The sequence below is a fragment of the Heloderma suspectum genome, chromosome 2 (assembly GCF_057233095.1).
Source record: "Heloderma suspectum isolate Gila_16-S chromosome 2, 16-S_ref, whole genome shotgun sequence".
In the NCBI taxonomy this organism is placed as follows: domain Eukaryota; kingdom Metazoa; phylum Chordata; class Lepidosauria; order Squamata; family Helodermatidae; genus Heloderma; species Heloderma suspectum.
The window spans coordinates 25,426,100-25,454,025 of NC_139459.1; the positions used below are offsets into that span (position 1 = coordinate 25,426,100).

The 27,926-nt window shown below is 44.3% G+C and overlaps 1 protein-coding gene and 1 pseudogene across 13 annotated transcripts in view; both read left to right on the forward strand.

Moving 5' to 3' along the window:
- LOC146352003 (uncharacterized) overlaps nt 1-27,926 on the forward strand; it is a 260,443-nt gene that overhangs the window by 89,763 nt on the left and 142,754 nt on the right. For 3 of the 13 annotated variants that reach the window (XR_014787551.1, XR_014787546.1, XR_014787549.1), the window contains 2 exons: nt 15,653-15,733; nt 21,455-22,209. The exons of 2 other annotated variants lie outside the window; for them this stretch is intronic. The gene's annotated coding sequence lies outside the window, so the exon portion shown is untranslated. Of the gene's footprint in view, nt 1-14,451; nt 14,637-15,652; nt 15,734-21,454; nt 22,210-27,926 lie in introns of those variants that run through there. 8 more of the 13 variants (XR_014787561.1, XR_014787553.1, XR_014787550.1 and 5 more) reach the window with 4 other exon arrangements.
- LOC146352004 (protein CFDP2-like) lies at nt 3,872-9,957 on the forward strand (annotated as a pseudogene).

A 27,926-nucleotide genomic window follows, 5' to 3' on the forward strand; every position in this document is an offset into this window, starting at 1 on the left:
GTCCTGCAGGTGGTTCCGGGACCAACCGTACACGACCAAGCAGCAGTTTGTTTGTTATCCTCATTACCAGCCTCCTCAGCAGCAGAAGAAGCAGACTGCTCCTTCTGCCAAGTATCATCAGGGTCATGGTAGCCTGACTCTTTAAGTGGTGGCTTTGACTTTCCGGTGTTTGTCATCTCCAGTCTCCCTATCCAACCTTTTTTCAGGTCTGTCCTGGCTCAGTTTCTGCCCATCTGGAAGATAACAACAGTGGACACCTGGGTAGGGATGGACAGAACACTTACCTTCCGTTCTGTTTCCACTGTGGGGGAGGCACTCTGTCCCTCCCCCTGGAATCCTCAACGGGTGGGAGGTGATCCAGTCCTCCCCCCCCAGAATCCTGCCCGGCCGGTTCCACTCTGCAGCCAAGCCGTGGAGCTGCCGGCCGGCTCTGGCCGCCTGCAGCTGGACATCTGGCCGCTGGGCAGCCCTGCAGGGACGCAAATGGTGGCTGTCGTAGCCGCCGCCATTTGCATCCCTGTATTTAGCCGTGATAGGCTACATAAATATTTACGTAGCCTATCATGGCAGGGGGAAAAAAACCCAGCGTACGCAAATGGCGGTAGCCGCCGCCATTTGCGTACGCTGGGTTTTTTTCCCCCTGCCATGATAGGCTACGTAAATACTTATGTAGCCTATCATGGCAGGGGAAAAAAAACCCAGCATACACAAATGGCATCCCTGCGTTAGCCATGATAGGCTACGTAAGTATTTACATAGCCTATCACGGCTATGAAGAGGAAGCGAATGGTGGCCGCAGGATGGCTGCCATTCACAAAGCAGCGCAGACGGGAGCAGGTAAGTGCTCCATTTCGTGTGCCTTTTGTGGGTTGGGGGCAGCGGGGACTTCGTCCTGTGCACCTTTTGTGAGTTGGGGGGGGCAGGGGCTTAGTTCTGCGACGGATTTCAGGGGGCTGAATGCACTGGCATTCGGCCTCACTGAGATCCATCGCGGAATTCTCTGACATCCCTACACCTGGGTGTTACATATAATCAGCTGGGGCTACATGATAGAGTTTCATACCCTTCCCCAGTTGGGTGGTGTTCACATCACCCCTCTGTCACGAGCCCTCCCCTTGGAGACAACAACCCTGCTTCAAAAGAGAGCAATCCAAAGAGTTCTTCCATATCTGCTGAAGGATGGTTTCCTCTCTTTGTACTTTATGTACCGAAGCAGGAAGGAGGCCTCTGTCCAATCATGGACTTAAGGAACTTAAACAAGTTTATAACTCCCAGAAAATTCAGAATGATCACGATGGCTTTGATCCTCCCTCTCCTTTGGAAAAGTGTTTGGTTTGTGGCCATAGATCTGAAGCATGCATTTTTCCATATAGTGATTGCAGAGACTCATCAGAGGTACTTGCATTTCATCATTGGTACTGCCATGTTACAATTTCGAGTCCTGCCCTTAGGTCTGGCAGCCGCTCCGGGAGTCTTTACAAAGTGCATGGTGGTTGTGTGTGAGTACCTTCGACTTCAAAACATCAAAGTCTACCCTTACCTGGAAGATTGGCTTCTCATCTCGGACTCTGAAGATTCCCTTTCTCATGCCATCGAGATTGTTCTGAACCTTCTGGGAGTGTTGGGCCTGTACATGAACAGGGAAAAGTCAACTGTTAAACTGACTCAGAGAATCCAATTCATAGGGTCGCTGCTGGATTTGACAGCTGCACATGCTTACCTTCCTCAGAAGTGGCAGGAGCAGTTGATTGCCCTTGTGGAGAACCTTTATTCTCAGCAGTTAGTCTCCGCTCACACTGTTCAGACACTCCTGGGACATATGGCGGCAACGGTCACAGTTGTTCATTGGTCGAGGCTTTGGATGCAACCAATACAAAACTGGCTGCTCCAAAACTTCGATTCCACTACTGACACTTGGTGCTGTCACTTGAGGATCCCAGACAAAATAGCAGCTTTCTTCCTGTGGTGAATGTAGCCACGCAACCTGTGTTGAGGTGCTCCTTTCATCCAAGCATCCCCAGCTCAGATATTGACAACAGACACCTCCCTCTCAGAATGGGGAGCTCACTGTGGTCCACTTCAAATCCAAGGAACCTGGTCTGCAGTGGAAAAGAAACATCACATAAACTACCTGGAATTTCTTACTGTTTCGAAGGTAGGGATGGCGGAGAATTTCTCCACGAATCTCCGGGAGGCCGAATGCCAACGCATTCAGCCCCCCGAAATTGGTGGGGAAATTCTCCGCCGGCCCCCCGCCCCCCCTGGGATGGGACTTACCTCGTGCGAATGTCCCTTTTGGCGGCGGGTCCCGGCAGCGTTTTGGTGGCCTTTTCAGTGGGGGCGGCGGCGGCCAGTCTTCTGACCAGCTGCCGCCGCTGCCATTGCAAAATAAAAAAGGAAAGTAAAAAACAACAACAACACACCCATGATAGGCTACGTAACGATTTATGTAGCCTATCACGGCTAGATTTCCAAAGTCAGCCGTGATAGGCTACGTAAATCATCACTTAGCCTATCACGGGTGACTTTGGGGAAAAAAGAAAAAGCGCGTATGCAATTGGCGGCGCCCATGGGGCGCCGCCATTTGCGTTCCTTAGTTTGGCACGTCTAGTCTACGTAAACATTTACGTAGACTACGGCAAAAATAAGGGCAACGCAAATAGCGTTCCCTTATTTTCGCCGTAGTCTACGTAAATCTTTACGTAGACTAGACATGCCAAACTAAGGAATGCAAATGGCGGCGCCCCATGGGCGCCGCCATTTGCGTACGCGCTTTCCCCCCCCCCAAAGTCATCCGTGATAGGCTACGTGACGATTTACATAGCCTATCATGGCTGACTTTGGAAATCTAGCCGTGATAGGCTACGTAAATCGTTACGTAGCCTATCACGGGTGTGTGTTGTTGTTTTTTTACTTTACTTTTTTTTTCGCAGCCGGGTAGACGGGGCGCTCCTCCCCAGCCTGAATTTCGGTGGCGAGGGATGGGGCACCTCCCCCCCGGCCTGAATTTCGGCCGGGCGAGGCGGGGCGACTCCCCCCCATCGCCTGAACTTCAGGGGGAGAAGCGAAGCGCCTCCCCCCCACCGCAAAGCAAGCTGCGGGACCAGGTAAGTCCCTTTCGTCCATCCCTATTCGAAGGTGATGCATACATTCATGACTTACCTTCGAGGAAGGCATGTGCAAATCCTGACTGACAATTATGGCAGTGTTGTGGCACATCAAGAAGCAAGGCGGCATGTATCTGTCCAAAAGGCAGTTCCTGCATCTTCTGCAATCCTCGGATCTGATCTTTTGGGATAGAGGCAGGATGCAGTACCCAGATTTCGACACGCTGAAATTAACGGCCTGGAGGATTTGGCAGTGAGTGAGTGTCAGTACTCGACTCCCATCCAAGGTCCAGGCAGTTTTGGATGCAGCTCAGAAGCTGGCTATGCGTCAATCCTATGTGGCTAAGCAGTCGCCATTTTTGTAGTTTGCAAGTCTCCATGGTTTTGATCCCCTTCAGGGATCGATTGAAAATGTTCTTTTGTTTTTGCATCATTTGTTTCAGAAAGGTTTAAAACTGTCACCTGTAACAGTTTATCTGGTAGCTCTTTCTTTTTATAGTGGGCAAGTTCAAGGTTTCTCCCTCTTCACTCACCTTATTACTCACCAGTTTCTGCGGGGCTTAAAGAATTTGGCATCTCCAGTAAGAACTCTAGTACCTCAGTGGAGTCTCTTTGTTGTTTTGCATGCCCTTCTTTCGAAGCCCTTTGAACCTCTGGCCATTACAGATCTTCAGTTGCTATCATGGAAAGTGGCCTTTTTGGTTGCCATCACATACTCCAGATGTGTTCATGAAATTTGAGCCTTATGGGTGAATCATCCCTACATGAACTTTCATAAGGACAAGGTTGACCTGAGACTGGACATTGACTTGTTACCAAAGGTGATCTCTGATTTCCATGTCAACCAATCCATATCACTGCTGACTTTTTTCCTGGACCCATCTTCTGACCTGGAAAGGAAGTTGCATGCTCTGGATGTAAAGAGAGCATTGGCTTTTTATAGGACATGGACAACATCGTTCCGTAACATGCAATTACTTTTTGTTTGCTATGGTGGTCCCAAAAAGGCTCTCCCTGTTTCTTCTCAAAGCCTGGCCTCCTGGATTGTGCCAACTATTGGTTTAGCCTATGACTTGTCAGGCTTGGAGCATCCATCTCACATCCGGGCACATTCCATGTGAGGGGTAGCCACGTCTACAGCTTTTGGCAAAGGTGTGCCATTGTCGGTGGCGATGTGGCGATGTGGTCGAAACCCTTGACGTTTGTAAAGCATTACAAACTGGATGTCAAGACACATTCTGACTGTGCTTTTGGGTGAGTCGTGTTGTCATCAGTCTTGTCATGAGACACCTACCCACCACTGGTAAGTGAGCTTGTTAATCACCCATATGTGGGATGCACAGAGACCACGAAGAAGAAATGCAGGTTGCCTTCCTGTAATTGTATTCTTTGAGTGGTCATCTGTGCATTCACACAACCCACGCACTGTCCCCATTTTGGTGTCAATGTTGATTTTGATGTTGGTACTGAGGTGTGATTTTTCCCTCGGATTCAAGGCCATACTAGGCAGTCTCAAGGAACCGAGGGAATAGGCATGAGCCTGCTGGCACATGCACAGTGAATGGCAGGGGAGGGTTCCGCCAAAACATTCCTCAGCTTTAGAAGTTTCCCAAATGAGGCTTGGCGCAGGCACAGAGCCCATATGTGTGGATGCACAGATGACCACTCGAAGAACTACAGTTACAGGTAAGCAACCTGCATTTCTTGAACTAAACTTTGGGCCTACAGCTGTTGTGGAGCTATAAGATTTCAGTAACCATTAAGCTTTTACTGTGAGATTAGCTTCAATAAATAATCTTACTGATATGGGTGTCCTGTGTCAAAATGTCAGAGTTTTGTCACAACGATCGGTCCCATGGCAGTATTTAAGATAGGGTTATTCAAAGTTATCAAAGGCCTTTTCCTCATCAGAGACAAAATTACAATGGGAATTTTGTACATCTGTACTTTGTATAAGATATATGGTATGTTGCACGTTATCTGCCAAATCCATGCATGAAATGAATCGTGTTTGGTCTGGATGAATATACTGAGTAATTATTGTAGTCAATCTTCAAGAGAGAATTACAGTAAAAAGAAAGAAAGAAAAAATAATTCTGATTAATTAAAAATGTAGGTCTGGAAGATGTTGGTGCAGCTGGATCCTTGTCCGGTTTTGGTATGACTATGAACTTTGCATTACTCATCACTTGGAATTATGCCTCTTATCATAACATGATTGAACAGATCTGTAAGATGTGTAAGCAACTGATGCTTGAGATATTTATAAAACTGCTGGAAACCAATCAAGACGAGGAGATTTGTAAATGTTTATATTTTTAATAACTTGTTCTACTTCTTTTTCTGACATAAACCTTTCCAAAGCTGCCCTATGCTCTGGTGTTAGCTTTGGAATAGGCAAAGAATCCGGGAAGGCCTTTATTTGGTTAAGGGGTGGCCTTTGTGATGTGTATAAGTCCTGATAATATTTTGAGAATACAGAACAAATCTCATCTTTCCTAGTAGTAAGGGTATTTAATGGGGTCCTGATGGCAATCACTTGTCTTTTAGTTTGAGCACCTCTCAGTTTCCATGCCACAAGTCTGCCCTGCTTGTTACCCCTCTCAAAGTATGCCTGATAAGTACACAAGAGTGATTTCTGGATGTGTTGGGTTTCCAACAATTCAATTTGTGTCACATTGCTGCCAATTTTGCATGTATTTTATATAAACCAGTCCTCTTATGCTTTTGTTGCTAGTCTTGAGATTCAGCTGAAAGTTCTGAGTACATCTGAGTACACATTTCCTTCGTTCATGAGGCAGCTGATAAGAACCACCCTTTAGCCACAGCCCTGAATGCATCCCAAACTACTAGTGGGGAGGTTCCTGGATGAGAAGTCTCAGAAAAGTATTGGGGAATTATTTTACTCAATTGATAATTTAAACATTGATTCTGAAGGAGAAGCGTATTCAGTCTCCATGTGCTAATATGATCTACTGGATATGATAGCTGAGATCCATGCATGATCAGACCAGGTAATGGTATTAATATGCGTATCTTGGAGATCCTTTGCCAATTCATGGGCCAGGATGATCATATCTATGTGATGGTAAGATTCTTTTTACACTGGAGTAGACCGTGTAATATCTTGCACTGGGATAAACTTTGCACCATGAATCCACTAGGCCCACATGAACTATAAGATCTCTAAATGCATTGCTATCTCTAATGTTTGAATGACTGCCCAGTGATGTTCTGTATTTAGCATTATCTAGGGCAGCATTAAAGTCACAGTTGAATATTCTAATAAAAATATTAGATTTCGTTCCCCAAAAGTTGTCAATTCATCATCCAATAAAAAGTGTTGAAGTTGGAAGTGAAGTGAGACTGCAAGTATTATAGCCACTCTACATTTCCTTGATGTTCAAGGGGCAATAAATTAATCTCCAAACCAAGGATTCTTAAGAAGTTTGGCCCCAATATCTGGCTTATGAATTTCCTGCAGCATCTGAATATCGGGGTGCTCCCTACCAAGGAATTGGGCAACTCTCTTGTGTTTGACAGGACTTACAATGCATTTTATATTGCAGGATAGTATTTTACGTGGTGCCATTTCTTTTACACAAAAAGAAGAAAGCTAATTGGAAGCCGCATGTCACATGTTCATAAACATGATAATGGCTTAAACAGATGAGGGCAAATTGGTATTGGTATCAGCAAATATATATCAGTGAAACAAACTTAAAGTGAACTTCCTTGTCAATACACACAATCACAATACACACATAACAAGAGAGCAAAGCTAGAAACACTACTCTTAGTACACAGGAAATAAATAAGTAAAATATACAGCCACAACTGTTTTCCCACTATAGAGACATATTGTTAGATGGTACCATAAATAAAGCACAATATGCAAGATAATCCAAATAAATATACCTGATATATTTGAGAACACCATTTCTTTGTTCTTCCTCTCCCTTTGTTTAGAGAATAATACATAACCCAAACCATGAATGTAAAATACAACAAGAACAAACTAAAAAAAATAACAAAGAAAAATAGCACATGGGAAAGTCCATTTTCTGTAGTATACCACTTCTAAACACCAGCAAAGGAAATGGTTACTTTGTCGTGGTGCTGGAGCTTGAACACCTCAATGACGCCATGAGCTAAACTGTGAAGGGACACCCAAGACGGGAAGGTCATAGCAGAGAGGTCAGACTAAATATAATCCCTGGGGAAGGTAATGGCAACCCACCCCAGTATTCTTGCCGTGAAAACTAAATGGATCAGTACAACCAGAGATATGTTGATAAACCATTGGAAGATGGGACTCTCAGGCTGGAAGATGGTCAAAATGCTACTGGGGAGGAACAGAGGATAAGTTCAACTAGCCCCAGATGTGATGATGCAGCTAGCTCAAAGCCGAAAGGACGGCTAGTGGCCGACGTGCTGGTGGTAGGGATGGACGAAAGGGACTTACCTTGTCCCGCAGCTTGCTTCGCGGTGGGGGGGAGGCGCTTCACTTCTCCCCCCGAAGTTCAGGCGAGGGGGGGGAGGCGCCCTGCCTTGCCTGGCCGAAATTCAGGCCGGGGAGAAGCACCCCGTCTCCCCGGCTGTGAAAGAAAAAGTGAAAAAAAACAAACAAACCCCGTGATAGGCTACATAACGATTTACGTAGCCTATCACGGCTAGATTTCCAAAGTCAGCCATGATAGGCTACGTAAATCGTCACGTAGCCTATCACGTCATGGGTGACTTTGGGGGAAAAAAAAAGCGCGTACGCAAATGGCGGTGGCCCATGGGCACTACCATTTGCGTTCCTTATTTTGGCACGTCTAGTCTACGTAAAGATTTACGTAGACTACGGCGAAAATAAGGGAACGCTATATGCGTTGCCCTTATTTTCGCCGTAGTCTATGTAAATCTTTACGTAGACTAGACGTGCCAAAATAAGGAACGCAAATGGCGGCGCCCATGGGGCGCCGCCATTTGCATATGCGCTTCCCCCCCCCCCAAAGTCACCCGTGATAGGCTACGAGACGATTTACGTAGCCTATCACGGCTGACTTTGGAAATCTAGCCATGATAGGCTACGTAAATCGTCACGTAGCCTATCACGGGTGTGTGTTTTGTTTTGTTTTTACTTTTTTATTTTGTAATGGTGGCGGCGGCAGCCGGTCGGGAGACTGGCTGCCGCCCCCGCCCCCGCTGAACTGCCGCCGAACCGCCACCAGGACCCGCCGCCGAGAGGGACATTCGGCCACGGTAAGTCCCATCCCAGGGGGGGGCGGGGGGACCGGCGGAGAATTTCCCCAACACTTTTGGGGGGCTGAATGCGTCGGCACTCGGCCTCTCGAAGATTCGTGGAGAAATTCTCCGCCATCCCTAGCTGGTGGTGAACGACAAATCTGATGTTCTAAAGATCAACACACCATAGGAACCTGGAATGTAAGATCTATGAGCCAGGGCAAATTGGATGTGGTTACTGGGGAGATGTCAAGATTAAATATAGACGTTTTGGGTGTCAGTGAACTGAAATGGACTGGAATGGGCCACTTCACATCAGATGACCACCAGATCGACTACTGGGGACAAGAGAACCACAGAAAAAATGGAGTAGCCTTCATAATTAATAATAAAGTGGCTAAAGCAGTGCTTGGATACAATTCAAAAAACAATAGAATGATCTCAATTCGAATTCTGGGTAAGCCATTTAACATAACAGTGATCCAAATATACGCCCCAACCACAGATGCTGAAGAAGCAGAAGTAGATCAGTTCTATGAGGAACTGCAGCACCTACTGGATAATATGCCAAAAAGAGATGTTATTTTCATTACAGGAGACTGGAATGCTAAGGTGGGTAGTCAAACGACACCTGGAATTACAGGCAAACATGGTCTGGGAGAACAAAATGAAGTGGGACATAGACTGATAGAATTTTGTCAAGACAACTAACTGTGCATAACAAACACTCTCTTCCAACAACCTAAAAGACGACTTTATACATGGACTTCACCAGATGGTCGACATCGAAATTAGATTAACTACATCCTTTGTAGCCAAAGGTGGCGGACATCTATACAGTTGGTAAAAACAAGACCTGGAGCTGACTGTAGTTCAGATCATGAACTTCTTATTGCACAATTTAGAATCAGACTAAAGAGAATAGGGAAGACCCACAGATCAGTTAGATATGAGCTCACGAATATTCCTAATGAATATGCAGTGGAGGTGAAGAATAGATTTAAGGGACTAGATTTGGTAGATAGGATCCTGGAAGAACTATGGACAGAAGTTCACAACATTGTTCAGGAGGCGGCAACAAAAAACGTCCCAAAGAAAAAGAAAACCAAGAAGGCAAGATGGCTGTCTGCTGAGAGACTGGAAGTAGCCCAAGAAAGAAGGAAAGCAAAAGGCAACAGTGAAAGGGGGAGGTATACGCAATTAAATGCAAAATTCCAGAGGTTAGCCAGAAGAGATAAGGAAATATTTTTAAACAAGCAATGCACAGAAGTGGAAGAAGATAATAGAATAGGAAGGACAAGAGACCTCTTCCAGAAAATTAGAAACATTGGAGGTAAATTCCAGGCAAAAATGGGTATGATCAAAAACAAAGATGGCAAGGACCTAACAGAAGCAGAAGAGAGCAAGAAAAGGTGGCAAGAATGTATGGAAGATCTGTATAGGAAGGATAATAATATCAGGGATAGATTTGATGGTGTGGTCAGTGAGTTAGAGCCAGACATCCTGAAGAGTGAGGCTGAATGGGTCTTAAGAAGCATTGCTAATAACAAGGCAGCAGGAGATGACGGTATCCCAGCTGAACTGTTTAAAATCTTGCAAGATGATGCTGTCAAGGTGATGCATGCCATATGCCAGCAAATTTGGAAAACACAAGAATGGCCATCAGATTGGAAAAAATCAACTTATATCCCCATACCAAAAAAGGGAAACACTAAAGAATGTTCAAACTATCGAACAGTGGCACTTATTTCACATGCCAGTAAGGTAATGCTCAAGATCTTGCAAGGTAGACTCCAGCAATTCATGAAATGAGAATTGCCAGATGTACAAGCTGGGTTTAGAAAAGTCAGAGAAACTAGAGACCAAATTGCCAATATCCGCTGGATAATGGAGAAAGCCAGGGAGTTTCAGAAAAACATCTATTTCTGTTTTATTGACTATTCTAAAGCTGTTGACTGTGTGGATCATAACAAATTATGGCAAGTTCTTGGTGGTATGGGGATACCAAGTCATCTTGTCTGCCTCCTGAGGAATCTGTATAACGACCAAGTAGCAACGGTAAGAACAGACCTCGGAACAACAGACTGGTTTAAGATTGGGAGAGGAGTATGGCAGGGTTGTATACTCTCACCCTACCTATTCAACCTGTATGCAGAACACATCATGCAACGTGCTGGGCTTGATGAAGCCAAGGCTGGAGTTAAAATTGCTGGAAGAAACATTAACAATCTCAGATATGCAGATGATACCATTTTGATGGCTGAAAGCGAGGAGGAGCTGAGGAGCCTTATGACAAAGGTGAAAGAAGAAAGTGCAAAAGCTGGGTTCCAGTTCAACCTAAAAAACCCCTCAAGATTATGGCAACCAGCTTGATTGATAACTGGCAAATAGAGGGAGAAAACATGGAGGCAGTGACAGACTTTGCATTTCTAGGCGCAAAGATTACTGTAGACACTGACTGCAGCCAGGAAATCAGAAGACATTTATTTCTTGGGAGGAGAGCAATGACAAATCTTGATAAAATAGTTAAGAGCAGAGACATCACACTGACAACAAAGGTCCGCATAGTGAAAGCAATGGTATTCCCCGTAGTAACCTATGGCTGCGAGAGCTGGACCATAAGGAAGGCTGAGTGAAGGAAGATAGATGCTTTTGAACTGTGGTGTTGGAGGAAAATTCTGAGAGTGCCTTGGACTGCAAGGAGATCAAACCAGTCCATCCTCCAGGAAATAAAGCCAGACTGCTCACTTGAGGGAATGATATTAAAGGCAAAACTGAAGTACTTTGGCCACATAATGAGAAGATAGGATACCCTGGAGAAGATGCTGATGCTAGGGAAAGTGGGAGGCAAAAGGAAGAGAGGCCGAACAAGGGCAAGATGGATGGATGATATTCTGGTGGTGATGGATTCGACCTTGTGGGAGCTGGGGGTGGCGACAGCTGACAGGAAGCTCTGGCGTGGGCTGGTCCATGAAGTCACGAAGAGTCGGAAGTGACTGACCAAATAAACAACAATCACTTCTAAATCCACCCACCTAGCAATGGTAAGAACTAGATCAAAAGGTTTGGTTGTGAACTTGGGGATTATTAGTATAATTAGGTTATCTCCTAATCTTAGTCAGCTGTGAACACTGGCTTATTACTTATAACTTGCAAAGTAACACGTAATGCAGACTGGGAACAATAAGCAAACATTTAAGTCTCCCCCCCCCCTTTTTTTTGTTTTTTGTTTTGCTTTTTAACAAAGATTTCTCTTTAAGGTTGCTGGGCAGTTACATAGGGCAAAAGAACACATGAAAAGAAGACTTTCAACAAGGCTAATGATGATAATGGTGGCGGCAGTGGCTCTGATGGGCCGGAAGTGAGTTCTCCATCCATAGCATCAGCAACAGGCTCTCCAGATCTTGTCTCTTTTGTAACTGGGACATGTAGATTAAGATCATTCAACATCTAGACTCCTTCGTTTAAATTATTAACATGCCAGATGGTGCCCTTGTAAGAGACCAGCAACATAAAAGGATAGCCCCAGGAGTGGGGGAAGCCAGCATCTCACAGAATTTTAATGATTCCATGAAATGATGCTTTGCATCTGACGGTATCTGGAGACAGATCTAGATACACCTGAATTATCTTCATATTTAAACCCTGTACTAGCTCTAGTCAGTTTGAGGATGAGAACTTTAGTCTTCATGACCACAAATCTGGCTGATCCCTGCTTTTGATATTGTTCAGGTACTGTGGAAGCTGCAGTCTGTGTACCTGATCTATTAGCATTGGCAAAGCATGAGGAGGGAGGTCTGGAAAATTCATAGCTGGACATTTCTAAAGGAAGGCTTCTGCATCTTGCCCCTCCACTCCTTCTAGAAATTCTCTGAATCATAAATTAGCCCAGCGGCCCCAATCCTTAGGGTCTGATATTTTAAGCTTAGTTCATTTTTTCTTGCTGTTAAGTCTCTAACCTTGCTGATGAGCTTTATTGCCATAGTAACAGCACTGTTTGCTGTCTTCTCCACTCCGCGCTTATATTCTCGGTAATACTGTTCAATTGGGCTGTGATAGGAGAAAGACAATATTCTATCTCAGTTTTAACACCAACCATCACAGTTCTTATCTGAGCCTGCATCTCAGCTAGTTAGGCTGGAATGCTAGGCATGAGCTGGTCAGTTAGAATCATAGAATAGTATCATAGAATAGTAGGGTTGAAAGGGGCTTATAAGAGCATCAAGTTCACCCCGTATAAGACCATCAAGGCCAGTTAGACCTTCACTTGACTCTGCCATTGCCATGTTTTGACTGGGGGACAGCATAAGAAGAATCTGTAACCTTGGGCTGTTCAAAATAATCGCTTAAGGGTGGGAACCTTCCTTTGCTGTGCCCTGCCCCTTCTGGTACCTGGTGATCATGACATCTAGAAATGCTAGCTGCCATTCTAGCTTATGACAGTTACTGATTTAGCTGTGAGAGATCAGGAGCTTATTTCCTAAACTGCAATCTTGCTCAATGATAGTTCGGAACCCCCTGCTCAGACATCTAACATTTCCCACAGTCCACAGTTTGTCGTATTCTTCTCTGCTTTACTTTTCTGCTCACTCCCAGCTCCACTGACTATTATTAACTACTGTCCCCCATTTCTCTATTAACATTCCATGTCTGCCTTCCAGGTTTACCAACATTCTGTGGTAAGGCAAGTGCCAAACACAGCCTTCCAGGTATTAGCATTGCACTTGTAATGTTGCTTGTAGGAAAATAGGTAAGTGGAACAGGAGGAGGTTTTAAAAAAAAAAATCTAGCCAGATCAGCTAACATAAACAAGTAGGATCCACAACAAAATGTTGCAGCATGGGGTTCTCCAGTTCAGGGTGCAACCAGCCAGTCATCCATGCCTTCTTTCAGGTTACTTTATTCCATTTCCCTCCCCACTGGTTTTCCTCTCCATACAACAGACACTCAGCATTCTGTGGCCAGTGAGCAAGCTGAGTATTCATTGGAAAGTTGGGGGGGATTGCCCCCTGAAGTTCCCCCTAAAGATTTGTTGTATTTCTGCATACTTTGGGGTTCCCCAAGCATACTGACACCTCCTTCTTATTTTTCAGTGGCCTTATTTGGCTATATTCCTGTTGGTGTTCAACAGTTGAGTTTGCTGTTAGAAGAAGTGATTATTATAACATCATTTAAAAAAGGACATCTCAGTCACAATCCTGTGTCTAAAATTCTCTTAACGTAATGTTGGAAGTGTTCTGAATGTGATAAAATAGGTACTGCTGGGCTTGTAGCAGTGCCTTGGTAGTTCCCACGTTACTTTTGGAGGAATTCTAAGGGCCAAACTGAATGAGTCATGGCAGACTCCTGACTGGAGATCAGAGCCCTGTGCCTGATCCAGTTTTCTCCTCTGCTCTGGCTGCTTTTAAGCTTTGAAAAAGATCTGGGCCCCATCTATATGGCACTGCTTTGACCCCCCACCCTGTCACAACTGCGCAGCAATTTGGCTTCGAGTCAGGAAGCCCTGCGATACACTTGTGATGTACTGCGCACTTCCCTAAGAGACTCGCTGTGCCCTTTTAATTTTTGCCATTTTACTGAAATGCACAGCTGCGCAGTCCCATGAGTGTGGGGGTGTGACACTTCAGTGGCTGTTTTGTATTTGAGGGGCTCTGCTGTGTCTTTCCATCCCTTTTTAGGTAAAAAGTGGGTGTTATGTGCTCCTTCATTTCCGCACCATCAGTTTGACGGTTGCCCAGCCTGAGACTCTCGCGATGGTTTGCACTCACAAGCGTGAGCGGTACATGCCTGGCCATCACTCCAAAATGGTACCGGAGCGATGTTGAACCTTCCCCAAGACCCCTGCCCCCAGACCTTGGGTACTGAGTCCATAACCGTTGCGAAGATACGAAGCTGCAAAACTGTGCAAAAGTGTGATTAAATAGATGAAAATGCCCCTCTGTGCCTCTGTAACTGCACAACTATGAAGGGATGGGGGGAGTAAAGGGGCATCACAGAGTGACGCAGGCACTACGCACGCCTACAATATGCCCACTGCAAAATGAGAAGTTGGTTTTTTGGCAAACCCAAAAAATTACAGTAAAACAACTCTTTGGAACTCTGCATTTTCCAGGCGAAAACCACGGATGGCTGCTAAGTTACGACTGTGTCATCTATCACAAGGGACCTCGACTTGCACCCGCCCCGAAGTAAAAGCCTGGTGTAGATGGGGCCCAGGTCATGGATCTCCTGTGTCTCATCCACATCAGCCCTGATTTTTTTCCACATTGCATGTTAGAGGATATTGGACCTGGAATTGTAAGAGCTTCTAGCCCCTTCTTGCTCCAGTTACATGTTACATTTCCCAGTTGGAAATCACTTCCACAAGTGAAAATGTGTAATATAGTTTCCCCAAGAATAATGTTCTCCACATTTTGATGTATATATGTATATCTGTTAGGGAACATGATTTGGCCTAATCTTCACCATCCCCATCTAAAAATGAGAAATACTGGAGAGTCCTAATTACCCAGCAACACAGGACTAGATAGACTATTGATTTGATTCAGTACAGAGCAGCTTTGTATATGTACGATAAGAGAGAAGTGTTTCAGATTGTAGAGAATACAGAGAAAAGGTTTATTTCTAGTATTTCTAATGTTCTTTCAGATTAGTGTTGATAAACATTTATTTCTCGACTACTTCTTTGGAATGTTAATGATGCCCCCATGTTGTTACAGCATTGTTTAGTAACTGTCTATATATTACGAATTCCTCCAACCAAAATCCTAGTCACCAGGAATCTGTAATAATATTCATCTAAAAGCTGAGTAAACAACAGCTGTAAAATAAAAACACATTTTGAATACAATTTTGTAACACATTTGTCATACTAGTTTGCTTGCATCTGCAGTCATACTGCAGTTCTACTTTCTAATTTTCCCCTTCCATTCCCATCTACATACTAAATATTTGTCCTAGAAAAGATGAAAAGAGAGAGTTTTCTCTTTGTAACTATACCCACAGTCCTGCAATCCCACAGCTGGAATGAATGGAATTCTCCTGCTCAGAAATGTTAGAATTTTTTTTAAAAAACAGACTCCGTAGAGACAGTTTTAGCAGAACATTGTATGGAGCTTTGTATTACTGGAGAGTGAACGATAAAATAATTAAAAACACTGTTGCCCCATAAACTTAAATTACTACGAAAATAGCACATTCCTGCTGATCAGAAGAATGGAGAATGCTTTAGTGAAGATCTGCTTGACATGTGCTTGTCTGGGATTTTTTTTTTTTTTTTTGGTAACTACATATTTCTAATTATTGTTTTTCAGACTTTCATTTATAGCTCTGGTTTAATTTGAGGAAGGAGAGCCCTCTTTGGGCTCATGTCCACAGCTTGTCTGTTAAATAATGTAAGTGTATATCCATGTATAAATGACAGCATTATCATTACTGGTGGTACTACAGTTAAGAACAATGTACTACCAAGTTTGGGGGCTGTGAGCTGGTACTACTTCTCCCACCAGAAATGCACACATACTTCAGTGTTCCCACAATGCAGTGATATTCACAAAAGACTAGTGAGACATGCAGGTTGCCCAGATCTCACTCTATACCACAAATAATGGATTCCCTTATCATTTCAGTGTCATCTGTTAGTGTTTCTTAGGAGGCTAAGGAATCCTTCCCTCTCAGTTAAATTAAATTTGTTTTCATACTCTAGCAAGTTCAGTTTAGAAGATGTCCACAGAAACAGAATGGAGGGTCACTTAATTTCCAAAGTTAAGCCAAATAAGCTAAGATGTAATTGGACATAATTCATGCCATAAATACATTTTCCATTTTCCAATGACTACCAGGAAGTAATTCCAGGAATAGTGGAATATTTGAGCTGAAAACAAAGAATCTGTGGATTAAACTTCTTTTAAGAATTGAAGGGAAGGGTAGGGGGCAATTGTAACAGCCAACTCTTCAGAGGAAGGGAAAGAAAGGTGAGAACAGAAAACAGGTTACTGTAAATTAATTTCTTACAATCTTTCTTTCTTTCTTTCTTTCTTTCTCTCTTTCTTTCTTAATTACTTACTTACTTACTTATTTACAATCCCATGCACGTTTAGACCAAAAAAAAAAAAGTCATATAGGACTTTTGTAGGACTTTTTCTGGCTGGGAGTTGTAGGACTTCTTTCTGTCTACACATACATAGGACTACACCCTAAGCTACCTCCTCTGTCTAGCCTACTTGGTATGCATGAACCAAGGCCCCATCTACACAGAGACACTTTCCAATGTGATTTCATTTAAAAGCAGATTTTCAAGAAATCAAATTAGCTCGTTCCACAGCACATGGAGCCAGTAAAATGGTTGTATACATTGACAAAAACCCGCTTTCACGGGGCAAATGGCACCTGAAACTACATTAATTCAAGGTTGGGTGGGCGGAGTTCTGTGAGTAGAATGGAATGTCATCAACTGCATAGATGCAGGGCAGCAAATGAATGGAGGCTTGCTCCCGGACCCTCTTTCTACTCCAGTGCTCAGTGTAGGGATGTACGAAAATCACTTACCTGTTTGCGGATTATGTTTATGGTGTGGGGGGGTGTTCCGTCCCTCCCCCCGGAATCCTGGACGTGGGGGGAGGCTCTCTGTTTCTCCCCCCCTGAATCCTCCGCGGCCAGCTGTGCTCCGCGGCAGCTCCGTGGAGCAGCTGGCCAGGCCCATCCAGGCCAGAGCCGTCCGCAGCCGGATTTCCAGCCGCGGAGGGTTCTGGGGGAAAAAAAACAAAACCCGCGTACGCAAATGGCGGCAGCTACAGCCACCGCCATTTGCGTTCCTTATTTTTGCTGTCTTAATCTATGTAAATATTTACGTAGACTAAGACGGCAAAAATAAGGGGAACGCAAATAGCGTAGCGGACGCTATTTGCGTTCCCCTTATTTTCGCCGTCTTAGTCTACATAATTATTTACGTAGACTAAGACAGCCCAAAATAAGGAACACAAATGGTGGCGGCTGTAGCTGCCGCCATTTGCGTACGCCTTTTTTTTTTTTACCTAGTCATTTTAGGCTACGTAAGTTTTTACATAGCCTAAAACGTCTGGGTAAAAAAAAAAAAAAAGGTGTACGCAAATGGCAGCGGCCGTAGCTGCCGCCATTTGCATATACTTTTTTTTTTTTTAAACCCAGACATTTTAGGCTACGTAAAAACATATGTAGCCTATCACGTGTGTGTAAAAAAACTCAAAAAACTGCAAATGTCGGCAGTGGCAGCCGGTCGGAAGACCAGCCGCCGCCGCCGGAGCTACCACCACCCGGAAGATCCGCCCCAGGTAAGTCTCATCCTGAGGGGATCCACGGGGGGGGGGGAGGCCATTCCGTCACAGATTTCGGGGGGCCGAATGCACTGGCATTTGGCCTCCCCGAGATCCGTGGCGGAATTCTCTGCCATCCCTAGCTCAGTGAAGTGAAATTGAAGGCAATGAGTTACTTCTGAGTAGACATGTTTGGCCCACTCCTCTCCACATGTCCACCCTTTCTCAGCAGGAGTAAGGGTCACCTGGGGGCGCTCACCTTTTAAACTCATTAAACTTCTTTGCACCTATGCTGGTCCAGAGATTTAAACCAATGGGCAAAGGAATTCTCCCAACCCCTCAGACTGCTTCCGTGTTCACTGAAGCGCAATGGAAGGCAATGAGTTGTTTCCAAGTAGACATGTTTAGCACATTCATCTCCTCGTGTCCACCCTTTCTCGGCAGGAGTAAGGGTCACTTGTGGGCAATCACCTTTTAAACTCATTAAACTTCTCTGCACCTACGCTGATCCAGATGAGCAAAGATTTAAACCAGCAGGAAATTGCAATTGAAGATAATAGTTACTCCCAAGTAGACATGTTCAGATAACTCTTCTACTCCTGTCCACCCTTTCATGATGGCAACTTTCCCTTTCAACAATCAGCACTGCTCCCCCCAGCCCACGCCAAAGCCAGTTGAGGTCACACAGACTCCTGAACTGCACTGAAGCCACCATGATGGGAAAATCTGTCACAAAACGAGTTTGCAAAAAAGCTGGTTTTATGGCATTAAAACATGCACTTGCCGAGGGGTGTGCATCATGTGCCATGGTTGTTGGGGAGCCACAGTAGAGCTGGAGTAAATCCACCATGTAAGTGGGGCCCATATCTCCCTTATCAATTGTCCAGGGGGGGGGGGGAAGGTGGAGGAGTATGTGAAAAACTTGCACATGAGATTGGCTAGTAAGATATTTAAATTACTTCTGCTTCTCTGGAGTTATGATTTTCTTCACTAAATAGCTAACTTCTTGGTTGCAAAAAACAAAACTTCAGTCACACATCACACATGGATCTAACAATGGCTCCATGGAATTGACACAAGATTAGTAGTAAGGCAAACTACTCCTGCTCATGTTTCCTTTTCACCTGAGCTTTTCAAAGGGAAGCTCTTGAGAAAAACACATCTTTTGGTTAAAGTGTCGTGGACATTTTGTTGTTGTCATTGTTTTCACCTCCCTATTGTCTCACCCTCCAGAGTTCGTATTGTTTTCATACAACAAACTCTGCATAAAGATATTATATGTGCTAAATGCTTTGACTCTCCTTACTTCCAAGCAGATTTGGCAGCTGCTTCTAAGCTTAAATCCCTCTCTCTCTAAGATAGGAAGGCTCCTATGTAGGATCTACAAAGGGTGGAATCCTATGCATATTTAGACAAAAAAAAGGCCCACAACTCCCAGCATTCCCCAGCCAGCATGGCTGGCTGGGGAATGCTGGGAGTTGTAGGCCTTTTCTCTGTCTAAACATGCATAGGATTGCGCCCTAAACTTCCTTACAGCTATCTACTATCTAGCTGTAATACAGCTTTATATTTTCCAGAATGGTGGTGTTCTAGTTCAGGGGTGGGCAGAAAGTAGATCTCTAGATGTTTTGAATTTCAACTCCCAGCATTCCCGATAATTGGCCATGTTGGCAGGGACTTCTGGGAGTTGAAGTCCAAAACATCTGGTGATCTACCACTGCTCTAAAAAGCCTATGTGGAATGCACATGCCTGGCAGCATGTTGGAGATACCTACCTGTTGCAGCCACCAATCAAAAGCAGGGGAAGAGGGTAGAAAGGGAGGCTGTCCAGGGGAGGAGATGATGACTTATAGTGCAATCCTATACATGTCTACATAGAAGTCCCACTGAGTTTAATTGGGCTTACTCCCAGGAAAGTGGGTACAGGTTTGCAGCCGGAGTCTTTTCAGTCAGTTAGGACAAAGCTAAGTTGGGTCTTCAATTTACATGTGTAGTTCTAATGGACCAGTAATTAGGAAGCCACAGCAATCCACTTATAAATGTAGAGGTCACAACTTCCTACATCAAAAAAATTGCCTATCTGCAGAAACCTAGAATGTCAGGGGATACAGAGTTAGCCTAGCATTTTCTTGGAGACTTAGTCTTTCATGGATAGTTTTCTGAAGTAGCAAGGTCCTAGGAGGACTATGCCACAGGATTTTATTATTTATGTTTATATCCCACCTTTCTTTAAAAAATATACTCAAAAGGGAGGTGTTTTTTTCCCTGAATATTCATATCAGCTCCTTCATTAAAGAGGTACTAAGCTAACTGATGGCCTTCATTTTGTCTGGGCACACACAGTGGACTGTCCCCCATCTCTCCCATTATCTTTTCTTTCCCACGCCAGCATCGTTTGTTTGTTTGTTTGTTTGTTTATTACATTTCTATACTGCCCCATAGCTGGAGCTCTCTGGGCAGTTTACAAAAGTTAAACAATTAAAATATTTATTTATTCAACTTTTATTCTGCCTTCTCAAATGCAGCTTTCAAAGCTACTCATTGGGTGAAATCCAGCTGTGTCCTTCTGCCAGCAGAATAACATCTGCTAGTTGAATGTATTTCTACTCGCTGCAGCTCCCACCCCCAAAATGTGCTCTGAAATTTTGGGAGACCCTCTGGAACAGATTGTGGGGGTATGCAGGAGCTGCAGATGGGGGAGAGAGGTCAGGAAAGTCCTGTTGCATGAGTGGAAGTCTACTTGCACAACATGGTAAATTGCTCTTTATGTTTAACAGTTGTTTAGCATCTTTAAAATTTATAACAGTTAAAGAGGATTATTTATCTATTTATTGCATTTATATCCCGCCTTTTTTCCTCTTGCAAGGAACCCAAGGCGGCTTACATTATCCTCCTCCTCTCCATTTTATCCTCACAACAACAGCCCTGTGAGGTAGGTTGGGCTGAGAGGCAGTGACTGGCCCAAAGTCACCCAGTGAGCTTTCATGGCCGAGTGGGGACTAGAACCCGGATCTCCCAGCTCCCAGTCCAACACCCTTGCCACTACACCACACTGGCTCTATAATATACTTTCATGTGTTCAGACTGGTAGAGCTGAGCCAAAATTTTTCAGAAGACTTTTTTCCTGAGAAAATGTCTGTAATTTGTCCATTTCACACCTCCCTAGAAAAAGAAGGCCACTTCCCAGAATTTTCTCAGAATATTTCCCACCATTTTTTTTCATGGCGGTCCCCATTTCCCCCCACCATGCCCTGTAATGACTTGCAGTAGCAGCAAAAACAAAAAAGAAAAAAACAAAGATGTAGGAAAAAAGAAAGAAGCTGTGCTACTGCCACTTCTAATGTTGAACCCAACCCCCAATAAACTGTTGGAGAAATTTTCTTCCCTCTGGAGAAATTAAGTGAAACAGTCTCTCCCCCCACCCCCACTTCTGCCAATTTCTCTGTCAACAAATAGAGCAGACAATTTTAAGAGACAATTCGTACATAAGAACATAAGAAGAGCCATGCTGGATAAGACCAAGGGTCCATCTAGTCAAGCATTCCATTCACACAGTGGCCAACCAGCTGCCTGTGGGTAACCCACAGTTAGGATGAGTGCACACTCTCAGTCATGTTCCCCAGCAACTGGGGTACACAGACATGCTGTCTTTGATACTGGAGGTTGCATGTAGCCATCAGGACTAGTAGCCATCGATAGCCTTCTTCTCCATGAATTTGTCTAATATAATTTTAAAGCCATTCAAATTGGTGGCCATTACTAAATCTTGTAGTGAATGCCATAATCTAACTATGCATTCTAACTATACTATGGTATTCCCCATAGTAACCTATGGCTGCGAGAGCTGGACCATAAGGAAGGCTGAGCGAAGGAAGATAGATGCTTTTGAACTGTGGTGCTGGAGGAAAATTCTGAGAGTGCCTTGGACTGCAAGAAGATCAACCCAGTCCATACTCCAGGAAATAAAGCCAGACTGCTCACTTGAGGGAATGATATTAAAGGCAAAACTGAAGTACTTTGGCCACATAATGAGAAGACAGGATACCCTGGAGAAGATGCTGATTCTAGGGAAAGTGGAAGGCAAAAGGAAGAGGGGCCAACCAAGGGCAAGGTGGATGGATGATATTCTGGAGGTGATGGACTCGACCTTGGGGGAGCTGGAGGTGGCGACAGCCGACAGGAAGCTCTGGCGTGGGCTGGTCCATGAAGTCACGAAGAGTCGGAAGCGACTGAACGAATAAACAACAAACTATGCAGTGCATAAAGACATACTTCTGTTTACTATCCTGAATCTTCCACCAATCAACTTCATGGGATGACCCTGGGTTCTAGTATTATGAGAGAGGGAAAAAATGTCTCCCTACCCACTTTTTATAATTCTGTACACTTGTATCAGGGCTTCCATTAATCACCATTTTTGTAAGCTAAACGGTCCCAGACGTTGTAACCTTTCCTTACAGGGGAGCTGCTCCAACTCTATAATACCCTTTTTTTTAGGTGTGGTGACCAGAACTGTAACAGTATTCCAAGTGTGGTCTCACAGTAGATTTGTATAAAGTCAATATGATACTTGCAATTTTATTTGTGATTCTTTTCCTAATTATTTATAACATGGAATTTGCCTTTTTCACAGCAGACACATGGGGGGGGGGTTGTCAACATTTTTATCAAGATGTTCACCACAACCCCAAAATCTCTTCCTTGGTCAGTCACTGCAAGCTCCAGTCCCATCAGTGTATACATGAAGTTGGATTTTTTTGCCCCAATGTGCATCACTTTACAGTTGCTTATATTGAACTTCATTTGCCATTTTGATGCCCATTTTCCCAGTTTGAAGAGATCCTTTTGGAGCTCTTCATAATCCCTTTTTGTTTTAACCACCCTAAATAATTTGGGCTGTGTTTCCATGACAACGGAGGGAGAAGCTAATGGAGGAATACCAGATTTTAAAAAAGGAATCGGCTTTGCTGTGAGCAGGGCTCCACGAGCAGATTCTCTGGACCAGTAAAAGTTGCTTCACAGAACATACTTCCTGGTGAGGGTGGGAGTGAACGTCATCTGACTGGCAGGGGCTGCTCAACCAATAAGAGAGGCTTCCCCCTCCCCCCCTTTCTCCTTTCCCCTGAAAGTCCAGATGCACCTGCATTTCAGGAGGAAGCATCATTGAGCACAATATGCTTGTGCTGGGAAAGGGGGAGGAGAACACAAAGATGGAAACTAGCCCCCATTTTAACCTGCAGGACCTCATTGAACACAATGGGAGTTACTTCTGAGGAGACACTGACGGGATTGCTGTGGGAAAGAGACGGAAACCAGCTCCCATTTTAATGCACAGGATCTCTTTAATGCACAGCCCCCATTTTAATGCACAGGACTTCCAGCTGCAGCTGATCTATGGACGCAAATGGCGTCCGGCATAGTGGACGCCATTTGCATGCCTCCCTTTGGCCGTGATGGGCTATGTAAATCTTTACGTAGCCTATCACGGCAAAAGGGAGGCATGCAAATGGTGTAGCAGACGCCATTTGCGTGCCTCCTTTTTGCCGTGATAGGCTACGTAAAGATTTATGTAGCCTATCACAGCAAAAGGGAAGGGTGCATCCGCAAAGGGGCAGTGGATGTACCCAGATGGACCTGGACCTGGCAGTGCCAGGTAGGATCTGGCTGGGTCGGACTTCGCAGTGTGGCGGGGTGGGGTGGTCCGTTCCGCCATGGACTCCGGGGGGGGGGCGGATTCTAAGAATCCGGCCTCATTGGAGTCCGTGGCGGAATTCTCCGCCATCCCTAGCTGTGAAGTAGTTACTTCCTAAGGCAATGAATTGGAACCTCAAGATCGTGCTTAATTGCAGTTAAGGAATTGGGCTTTAAAATGTGCCATGTCCGCTGAGGGGGTTCTCTGTAATTTCTGTGGTCATTCATAGAGCAAGCATCATTTAGCACAATGGGAGGAAACACCCCTTGACTGGGGTCATGGTGAATGGCACACCCCTGGGCAGGGCTAGGATAACCGAGCTAAACAAGGGAGTTGGGGCACACAGCAACTATACTGGGGAAAACCCGACTTAAGCAGTCTCAGGAAATCTGGTTTTTCCCTGATAAGCTCCGGGGTGGCTGCTGGATGGTCACGACATCATCGATCCCTAATGTTCTCAACATGCAGCTGGCTCAGAGTAAATCGCTGGTGGAAACACCTCCTTGGTGTCATTAGCAAACTTGGCTGCTTCACTGCTCACTCCTAATTCCAGATCATTTATGAACAAGTTGAAAAGCATTTGTCCCACTACAGGTCCTTGTGGGACCCCACTGCTTACATCCCTCCATTGGGAGAATTCACCATTTATTCCTCCTGTCTGCTTTGTGTTCTTTAATCAGTTACTGATCCATAAGAGAACCTCTTATTACTTAGGGGGTGGGGGTTGTGTGTGTGAGGTCAGTTTCTCTGCAATCCTACTTTAGTACTCCTTTAACTCTGTTGTCATCCAACTGTCGGTTTCCTGCTGTATTGTTTGCCTTGATGTTAGATATGCTCCTCAAAATGCTTTTTCACATCTTTTATTGTCTGCTTGCATTCCCTTTGTGCAAATGTTTGTTCTGTTTTGATCTCCACATTTGTGCATTCTGTTTTCTGAAGGAAGCCTTGTGTTCTCTAAAAGCTTTGTTGACACTCTTCGTTAACTATGTTGGTGACCTCTTGGACTTGGAGCTACCTTTCCTGACCTGTGGTATACATTCTAGCTGAGCTTCTATTATTATGTTTTTGAGTAACCAACAAGCATTTTGAAGATGTCTAACTCTGACTTCCCCTTTCAACTTCTTTTTTTACCAGTTCCCTCATTTTAAAGAAGCTTCCTGTTTTGAAGTCAAATGTGACCGAGTTGGACTTCCTTAGCATTTTTCCACTTAAATATATATTAATTCTGAAGATGAAAATTTAAAAAAGTTAATACATTTACTTACCCAAATACTTCTATGAATATTAACAATTACAGAACTGCTTATATTTTGAGCAAAGCTTCATGAAACCATTGAACATATAAAATTTTATCTGGAGATAGTAATTGTTCATTTAACTCAATACATCATAGTGCATTGCTTCTGGGATTAGTTGGTGAAAGTATGAACATTCCTTTTTCTGGGAGTGCTATGCTTAATTCTTTTAACATGTTTTAGGCAGACCATGATTTCATTTTAGAAATGAACTCAACTGTGGGTGGTAAATGCTAGATGTGTTTCAGTTTATTTGAAATAGTTGACACTTTTTATTTACTTTGGGCCCTAACCCCTCCCCCCCATAAGTGGATGGAATGGATGATCAGAGGGTCAGTTTCCTGTCCTAATGATTTCCTGCCCTAATGATAGTAAAACATGCTTGAGAAAAATGCAGAGAAATTAAGAAGGAACATGAGGCATATGAATACTGTAGGGGCTATGAGACAAAATAATCACTTTCAGAACTAAAGAGAACTATTGGTATCAATGGAGAAATAGATGCTAAATTGGCTAAACCTGCACACCAAAGGAGAAGGGCTCAAATGTTGCCCTAAATGAAATGGCTCAGTGAAATGCAAGGCATTGCCTCCCCAGCAAGATTCAGAACTGAATGGGAGATTATTGTTGTTTTACAGTTTAGGGGATTATTGTTACTTAACATCCCCGCTGCAATCCAACAAGTTTATGATTAAAGGACATTTCACAAGTAGTACTTAATTTGTTTTTTTTAATTGCATTTTCTGCACAAATAAATCAAAATTAAATTGCTTGGGTCCAGGTTATTTGAAAGATCAGCTACAACTCTACAAACCTGCCTGTGTATTAAGATCACCATCAAAGGCCCTGCTTGCTGGCCCACCATTAAGATGTGCAAGCAGTGATGTAGTGGAACCAGGGCTTATAGGGATGCAGTGCCAGCATTTTTTTTTTTTAATTAGCAGGGACATTGATGTCATCTGCTACCCCCCCCTCAGAATTTCCTCTGAGCTTAGCTGCAATCCTCACTGTAGCTGAGTGGGTGAAGGCAACAGTATATTCTTCTTTGTGGTTTCTGTGCATAAGGCATATAGGCTCTGGGACTTTCTGTAGCTGAGGAATTCTTGGCAGAAACTCTTCCCAGTGTGCATGTCCATAGCGGGTTCCCTCCTATTCCCTCAGTTCTGTTTCGACCACCATTTGTGGCAGCCTCGTAGGAAATCTTCTCCTTGTTTGGTTCATCCTGAGGGAAAATTAGAACACACTGAAGTCTTTCCTTTAGTTTTTCTTCTTCCTTTTTCTGTTTATCTTCTTGTTATTTCTGTCTTCTTATTTTTTGCGTTTGTTGTTTTCTTTTGTGATCTCGGATAGCCTATGGGCATATGGCCCTTCGGGGGCCCTTTCAAAAGTGTTCCTGCTGTAGCAGTAAGCTTCGTCCAACTGACAGACACTCACTCTGTCTCCTGGGTATAGGAGAGGGCCACAAAATGGATGCTTGCTCCTTCTGACAAATCTTTACTAAGCAGACGAGGGAGAATCTATCCACTTATCTTCAAGTCATGCTCTGGGAGCCCGCAGAGGGCAGAACAGCTGCAGAAATGTCCAGAGTATCATTATTTATTTATTTATTACGTTTCTATACCGCCCCATAGCCGAAGCTCTCTGGGCAGTTCACAAAAATTAAAAATTCAAGGTACAATGTAAAACAATATAAAAGATAAAACCTTAACACTACAATATAAAAGTACAACCAGAATAAAACCTAGCAGCAATGTAGAGATTTAAAATACTGATTTAAAACTGCAAAGCTAAAAGACTAGAATGCTAAAATGCTGGGAAAATAAAAAGGTCTTCACCTGGGGCCAAAAGGAGTACAACAGGAGTGCCAGGCAAACCTATCTAGGGAGCTCATTCCATAGCTGGGATGCCACAGCAGAAAAAGCCCTCTTCCTGGTAGCCACCCACTTCCTTTGGCAGGGGCTCCTGGAGAAAGACCCTTGAAGATTATCTTAGGGTCCGGTCCAGGCAGGTACACATTAGAGGAGCTGATCTTCCAGATAACCTGGCCCCAAGCCATTTACGGCTTTGAATGTTAATACCAGAATTGGGCCCAGATATGGACTGGAAGCCCGTGCAGCTGGAAAAGTACTGGCATACTATGATCTGTTAACAATCTTGTTGCCCTGTTTTGGACCAGCTGAAGTTTCCCAACCATTTTCAAAGGCAGCCCCATGTATGATGCATTGCCAACAGTGCCAACACTTCCATTGCTACTTATTTTGCTGGTACTGGTGCATCTATCACCAGCATCAGAACTGACACGAAGTTGGGCCTGTAGAGGAGCCTCTTCTTGTAGCCTCCACATTGGAGGGTGAGATCTGGGAAGTGTCTCCACTCCTAATTCCTCATCAGCAGAATGATTTCAGGAGACATCAGTTGCCATTCCATTATGGGTGCTATCCCACATCTTGATGGAGGTCCCCCAATTCTGCTGCCTTGGGGTACTTCCATTCAGACCACAGGACTTGGGGTTCTGAATGGTATGAGCAGTCCCAATATTGAGTAAATCCACTCTTTTCCAACTGGGAGAGATGGTCTCCATCTCACTGGGATCCTCCTCAAGACCACTATTGTGTCAATGACCCTCATTGGAAATGTGACATGGATATTGGTGGGGATGTATACGGTTCATGCCACTATTATACAGATAATTTCTCACCTGATTGGTACCGATGCACCCCATCAGCAGCCACCTCCAACTCAGGAAATGTTTGTGGTTCCTCCAGCAACGTTCCCATCAGCATCGATGGTTTCCACCATACCACCAACGCAAGTGCCAAGTGCAGCATTGACAACTGTTCCCACGTTACCACCAGTGGAACAGTTTACATCACCACCTGTGGTACTGCTCACCTAGTGGTATGTATCCTACTTCCACTCATACCACCTTGCTTCACCCACCTGATCCAAAGGTGGTGCCCCTTTCAGGTCTTAGGGTGTTGTGCCCCTCCCAACAGCAAGAAGGAATGTCTCTGCTGTTGGGACTGGATTATCAGTTGGCCTAAATATTCTGTTCTTCCATGGATCCATCCATATCATTCCCAGATGCTATGTCGGGGAATCAGGATCCTCCATCCCTGTCTGAAGATGTATGGGCTTTTTCAGTGCAAGTACTCTGTATGGTGAAATCTCTTGGTCTGGAGACCCAACAACAGGATGTCAGGGTTAAAGATCCAGTTTTTGATGTGGCACAGTCAGAGGTTTCTACTCCAGTAGCGATTCCTTTGCTTCCGGTGCTTCAGCAAACCATCCAGCAATCTTGGAAGGCTCC